The sequence below is a fragment of the Pezoporus flaviventris genome, unplaced genomic scaffold (genome assembly GCF_033815535.1).
Source record: "Pezoporus flaviventris isolate CSIRO_AGI_PZ_B2104156 unplaced genomic scaffold, CSIRO_AGI_Pfla_v1 ptg000063l, whole genome shotgun sequence".
NCBI classification, from domain to species: Eukaryota; Metazoa; Chordata; class Aves; order Psittaciformes; family Psittacidae; genus Pezoporus; species Pezoporus flaviventris.
In genome coordinates, this window is record NW_026892611.1 from 6115506 (window position 1) to 6122043 (window position 6538).

The 6538-nt window shown below is 48.0% G+C and overlaps 1 long non-coding RNA gene across 2 annotated transcripts in view; it reads right to left on the bottom strand.

The window, feature by feature from the left end:
* Positions 1–4150, bottom strand: part of LOC133277977 (uncharacterized) — a 33875-nt gene extending 29725 nt beyond the window's left edge. For both annotated transcript variants that reach the window (XR_009746410.1, XR_009746409.1), the window contains exon 1: positions 4065–4150. This is a non-coding gene — a long non-coding RNA (uncharacterized LOC133277977). The remainder of the gene's footprint in view (positions 1–4064) is intronic.
* Positions 4151–6538: the final 2388 nt, after the last annotated feature.

The following is a 6538-nucleotide window of genomic DNA, read 5'->3' on the forward strand; positions in this document are numbered from 1 at the left end:
TTGTGTATATGAAACTAAATGGACCATAGGCACCATTTGTAAGTGGAGGGTATTTGAGTTTCATCTTTCGATTTCTTCTTGCTGGTGGATGGCCATATTCCCTGGCACAGCCCTGTACCCAGAGCCCAGGCTGCAGTGGCAGGACACAGACACACATCCCTCCAGGAGATGCCAACGAGAACAACTTAACCCAAAGTCATGCAGATGCCCCAAGCAATAGGAAGCAAAGCAGCTGCTGTGCCCTCCCTGTTGGCTTAGGTGATAAAAATCTAAACCCCAAACCAACAAACCCTAAAGCAGGGTCAACTTCTGTGCGAATCAGAGTGACACAGAGGAAACCTCAGCAGGCAGAAAGAATAGAATATAAGGTTTCAGTTGAAGGGGACCTTTAGTGATCATCTCATCCAACTGCCTGACCACAAGTTAAAAGCATGCTGTTAAGGGCATTGTCCAAATGCCTTTTAAACAGTCAGGCTTGGGTCATTGACCATCTCTTGAGGAAGCCTCTTCTAGGGTTTGACCCTCCTCTAGGTAAAGAAATGTTTCTAAAGTCCAGTTTAAACCTCCCCTGGTGCAGCTTTGAGTCATTCCCATGTGCCCTATGAGCAGATCCCAGGGAGCAGAGCTCAGCACCTCCCTTCCCACATCCCCTCTTCAGGAAGCTGCAGAGCACTGACATCACCCCTCAGCATCCTTTTCTCCAAACTACAGCCAACTCACTGCGCTGAACAACCCACTGCAGCTTTGTGAGGGCTTCCTACCCCTTAGCCCTCTGTCATGCACCACAGGGACCTCTGCCCCTGCCCCATCTGGTGCCATCTTCCCTTCCCACCCCAGAGCTGCCAGCAGCCCTGGCTGTTTCTTTAAGAGGACAGTGCCTGTGTGGTCAAAGTCAGCAGGCAAAAGAGGCACTGTCAGCTCGCACTATATGGTTCAGTGGTTTGGCGTTAAGGATGTTTGTTTTGGAGCCCGCCCGCTGGTCTGACCCATTTAGGATCCTCACTGCACTACAAGCTCGCCTTTCAATTATAAGAGGAGGCAGAAGGGGTCTTTAAAATGAAATCAGAGCCCACCAGGTCTGAGGCTGCCAAGTGAGATCGCGGTAAGTCAGGCTGCCATTGTGCAGCCCTGCTTGGAGCTGGCCTGGGGAGGCAGTGATTTCACAAAAGGGAAGGAAGAAAGGAACTGGCTGTGCAGATGGATGGCTTCTCTGGCTTGGAACAGCACTCGACTCACTACCACAGAGCCAGGGCTGCTCTGCAGCACAGGGAAACCACCTTGGTCTTCAAAAGGCTTTTTCTGAAGAAGAGAAGAATTTGGGCTTGGAGGGACACAGCAGCCTTTTGACCCTCAATCTGTAGCAGGAGGAAAGGAAAGCCCAATGCTGCTGGGGGATCCCCACCAGCTCCTACAGTACTCACATGAACCCACTCCAGGTCAGCCCTGCTCCAGGAACGGGAGACCTGCAGCTGCTGAGGCAAGAGCATCTTACCCTACAGCAAGCTTTAGCTGGATGCTCTGGTTGCCCTGATCTTGCTTCAGGCCTCTGCTGCCGGAAGACATCACTCCAAACATCACCAGACTTCTGCTACATCCACCTTTACCAAGAAGGTGACATCAGCTGCAGAGCCACTGCACTGCAACTGCCACTCTGCAGCCTTGTCTCACCATAACCATTTCATTATCACTATTAACCAGACATTTCCATGGGGAGAAGGGGACCAGGTGGGCATCACTGTTCATTCTTTCATAGATAAAATGATTGTTGCTCTTTATCTTTTTGTGGCCCACTGTGCATCTGCACAAGACAAGTCACACAACGGCACCTCCTCCCAGACAGTCTCCTGTATGACGCTTTGCACTGACAAATACTTTCAATTAAGAAGCACAATTATATGCTTGCTGAACGGACAAATAGTGCCAACGAAGTGTGGAGGGATCCTGTGGTTCTGGCACACACAAATCGGCCATTACTTTAACGTAGCTGAAACAAGAACCGTGTGGATTAGGGGACTGGGTGTTTCACGTGAAATCCAAACTAAGCAAAACGCACATCAGCTTTGCCAAAGAGCTTCCCTGAGGTTCACAGGTTTCTCAGCAAGTCTGGACTGAGTTAGAGAAAGTCAAACTGATGGGGAAACAGCCTCAGAGCAGGACCTGGAACAGGAGCTTTCTCCAACTTTGAATCCAAACCCCCCGTCATGGCCTCCTCAGCCCCATAGCAGCTGAAAACGGTGCCTTTCTCTCCATCAGGCAAGAACTAGGCTTCTGCAAACACCCTTGACAGCATTAACTTGGATACAGAACTCATGATGAGAACACCTTCATAGAGGTGTTTTTGGTGGGCTCCTGGCAGGACTCTACTACCCCATCCCACAGGGCTGAGGGCAGTCAAGATGCTTTTCAATTCCCACTGCCACAGGGCCAATGCGTGAGCCCTCTGCCTTTCACAGCCTCCCAGAAATACCAGCAGGCAGCTGGGGATGATCTGGTCACTTCAACCAGGAACACGCAGCCTCAGGGGACCCTGACACAACATCACAAAAGCAAACAGGTAACTCCAAAACCGCCCCATCCCTTGTGCTTCTCCACCTTGGTTTAAAGCCCCCAAAAGAATCCATGCCAAAATGCAATTAAAAAGTTACAAAGAAAAGATGAAGTACTTTAGGAACAGCATTGTCTCCATTTCACCAAGCCTCACTGATGCTCAGAGTGCTCCAGAATTAAACAGATGCTTAAGTTCAAATTCTCAAAAAGCCTCACACCAGAATATTACTTTCATTCTTCATTTCCCACAAAAATATATGTTAATGGTTGCTTACACACTGCCTGGCAGTGTGACAGAGGCGATGCCCTCATCGAGATGCTGAGATGCAGGGACAGATAAAGCCAGTCTGATGCATCAGAAACTGCAGGTTCCCCACCACAGCACTGGACAGCAGCCGCACAAACTCATCCACTCCACTGGGCCACCGCACCTTAGGGGTAAAATCCCATCCCAGTCTCTATTGCAGCTAATTGTTTGGCCTCTCCTGCGGCTGCAGACACACAGCTAATGGAAGGCAGAAACAGGTTTAGGTGAGGCAGCTGCCTACCTGCTGCTGCTACCAAAATGAGCCTCACAGAAGCAACACAAGTGATTAACTGACAATACTTTTCATCAGCATGAGTTGGATTTGCACCAGCCGTCTAGTAGGAAAAGCCTCCAACTCCCAGTGAGACTCGATATTAAAAGACATCAGGAAGGAGACGAGGCTCAGAGAAGAATGACCCTGGATTAGGGAAAAGAGAGCTCAAACCTATCAAGCATTTCAAAGTGAAACAAAATCTTCAGATGTCGTTTAGCTGCTTTTATCTGCAAATTGAGTTCTATCTGCTGGGGGAGAAAAACAAACCCTACAGAAATGCTTAGCATGGTGGAAAAAATGTTAAATTAAGCTTACAAAAGTGTTTCTCTTTCTGAAATCTTGGCTGGCGACAAATGGCTTGTGCCAAGTTATAAATCAAGCGTTGGGTTTCTTTTAACGCTCAGCATCCCCTGATTTATGATGCCATCACAACCTCTCGATTGATTTCTGACTTGGCGATCCATCTTCCTCCATAGGTAGCTGCCCATTATAACGCCTTTTCCTGAGCAGGCAGCACATTCTGCTTCCCAGAAGGGCCTTATCAAAGGTGAGGCTTCAGCAAAAACTCACTGCCAGGCAGAGCATGGACCCCAGAGGCCAAGGTGGCCGTAGCAAGGGGAGATGGATGGTGTCTGTATAAAGGAGCAACACTATTCACCTGAGAGTGCTACTGAGGGGTCCTGGTTTGCTGGCCTTTGGCAGCAGAGGTATGCTCCTGGAGACCCCAGGGAGGACCTTCCTTCCTTGTTTTGCATGACCAGAGCCTCCACAGATTTAGTTCCCAACAGCAACCATCCCACACAGGTGGAAACAAATTAAACCTTGCATGCCAGATGAATACTCAAGCTCATTGAAACCTCTCACCTTTTCCTCTAGATGCAGCCAGCCCCTCAGCCTGTTCCATCAGGTCAGTGATCCAAGGACATCAGGGCTTACCTGGAACTCAAGAGGACCAACGCTGTGACAAACTCCTGTGCAATGCAACAGCCATTGCACATATCCCCATCAGGTACCAGCTGTACCTTGCTGGGCTGCAGAGGCCACCAGCCTCACCTGTTCACAGACACCTACTGCTTTGGATATCTCAGCCCCTAGAACACTCCCTAATTTACTTTTGTCAAAACAAACCAGGTTACCAAAGTGCAGCTACTTATATTGAGCTCCTTTTAACCAAATTAGGTGAGGGTGGGTTTGCGTGGGCAGCTGGGAGCACTCACCTCCAAATCCAGCACAGCTGAAGGCTCTTAAGGAGACCCAAGCACCTTGGAAATGAGAGACAAGGGGAATGTTGAGGGGAGAGGTAACAAGCATTGACCTCTCAAAGCCCTTTGAGGTTTCCAAACTGCAGGGACCATGGGTTAGATCTGTGTCCCAGGCAATGCATCAGCCTTAGTGGGGAGCGCAGGGATAGCAAATAGGGGCTGGAAATCCCTGGAATGCTGCAGTTCACAGCCATGCCTGTACCAGCCAGGTGATGTATCTTTATCTAAAGCATGGTCTCCTGTATAAACATTTCCTTGTGGAGTCCAGAAGCCGGCTGTCCACTTAGATGGTGCCTTTTTAACTTCCAAGATAAATAGGGCTTTTTTGTGTCACTATAAAGCATTATTTATAGTGGAAAGGGCCTGTGAATGGCGCATGCTGTCAGTTCCGTATGTAAATGATGCCAGCTCCGTTGCTACATCACATCAATTATTTTCATACACTTTGCTTTGCCTTCATCTGTCAAGAGGAAAAGTCACCTTGATGCCTTGGTTTTCTCCTCCCATTTCCTTTGGTGTGTGACTCTACTTTGAGGCTTGGCAGGGAGAAGAACGTGGGACTTTCAGAAGCAATTATGTGAGCTGGGAGAACAAGCCCTGCTGGCCTTTGGAGCTCCAGCAACAAGCAAGACAGAACAGCTGCCTCTCGATTAAAAACTGTGTGCTGCAGGGCTTCTTCACAGGAGCTTCAGTGATGGGATGGCCTCAAAAGCCAACCCTGATCTCGTGGAAGGGATAGAATGGCAAAGCTCCCAAGAGCAGGGTAAACAGGATGAGGCCCTCAGCATCACCCGTGCATGTTTTTCTCAAGCAGCTTTTGCTTATCCCATTCTTGGAAGAGAGCTGCTGACTTCCACCCTCTGGAGTCTTCTTTTTTTCTGCAAGCTCAATTCTTTCTCTACTTTCATTACTAGTCTTTGGGTCAGACTACTCAGTTCCCACCCTTATTTTGTGTGTCTGTCTCCTATTCCCACTCAGCACCACTGGATCATCCCCAGTTAAACCAGCTTCCTTGGACTGGTATAAGCAATTGCACATCTGGCCCAGTTACCCGTGCCACGTTACAGGAGTTCAACAAAAGACTTGCAAACTGTTTGGAAGCAGAGACATCTCCTGTTACTTCATCCTGTTCTTATGAGCAGGGGATGTTTCCTTGGGTGACCCCTTCCCTTGGTCTGCAGGTAGGCAGGCAGCAACACTTGAGCTCAACATGCTCAATCTCTCTCTTGTGATGGAGAGAGAGGGAAAAAATAAAGCAAACCCATAAATCACAAAGCTAGCAAATGAAAATAAATACACTTAACAATATTTCCATGCTGCTTTTTATTATTATTATTTATAATGGTATTACAGAATTTTGTAAAATTAAAGTAAATGTCAAGCAGAATGTAATAATTTTCCTTGGGGTTTGGCACATTTGTGTGCCTGACAGTTTCACATTTTTCTTTATATCCGTGAAGACAGGAGCCTGACAGGGCTATATTTTGTTACCCACTTCGTTCAATTTTGTCATAAATTGGAGCGAACAAAACCGGGAAAATACAGACACCGAATTAATCAAATAAATTACATTTTAAAGCACCTCATACAAACATGTATGAAATAATCATACTGTGCCAGGAAAGCACATGAAGAAAAAGCAGCATTTTCCCCTGCCAAATGCATAAGGGCAGAGCCCTCACCCCAGAGCCATTAGTGTTACCCACCAAGATGTTGCTCCTTGGCTGCTCTTGCCTTGCAGAGCCCTCAAAGCCCTCTCCCAAGCCTTTCTCTTCCTGCACCTGAAGCCGATACACATTCCAGCTATTCACATTCCACAGCAATGAGCTTCATCTTTTTACATGAGGGCAGGTGCTTGACATGCAGCAGCTAATTTGGGGTGCCAGTGCACACAGCCATGTTCTGACCTTTGACAGGTTGTGTTTAAACTCACACCTCCATCTTCCCAGTTCTGCTGCTGCTGGTACCACCAGCAAACACCCTTCACCCACTGTGTCTAATACCATGCTGTGACTGCTGGGGCACTCAGGACCCTCCTTTAAAAGCTTGGTGGCTGTTCCTGCTGTTTAAAGGGAGGGAGATGTTTGCAGTGGCACAGGAAGCACCATGCATAAAGAACTGCAATTTCCATGAGAATGATGACAGGAG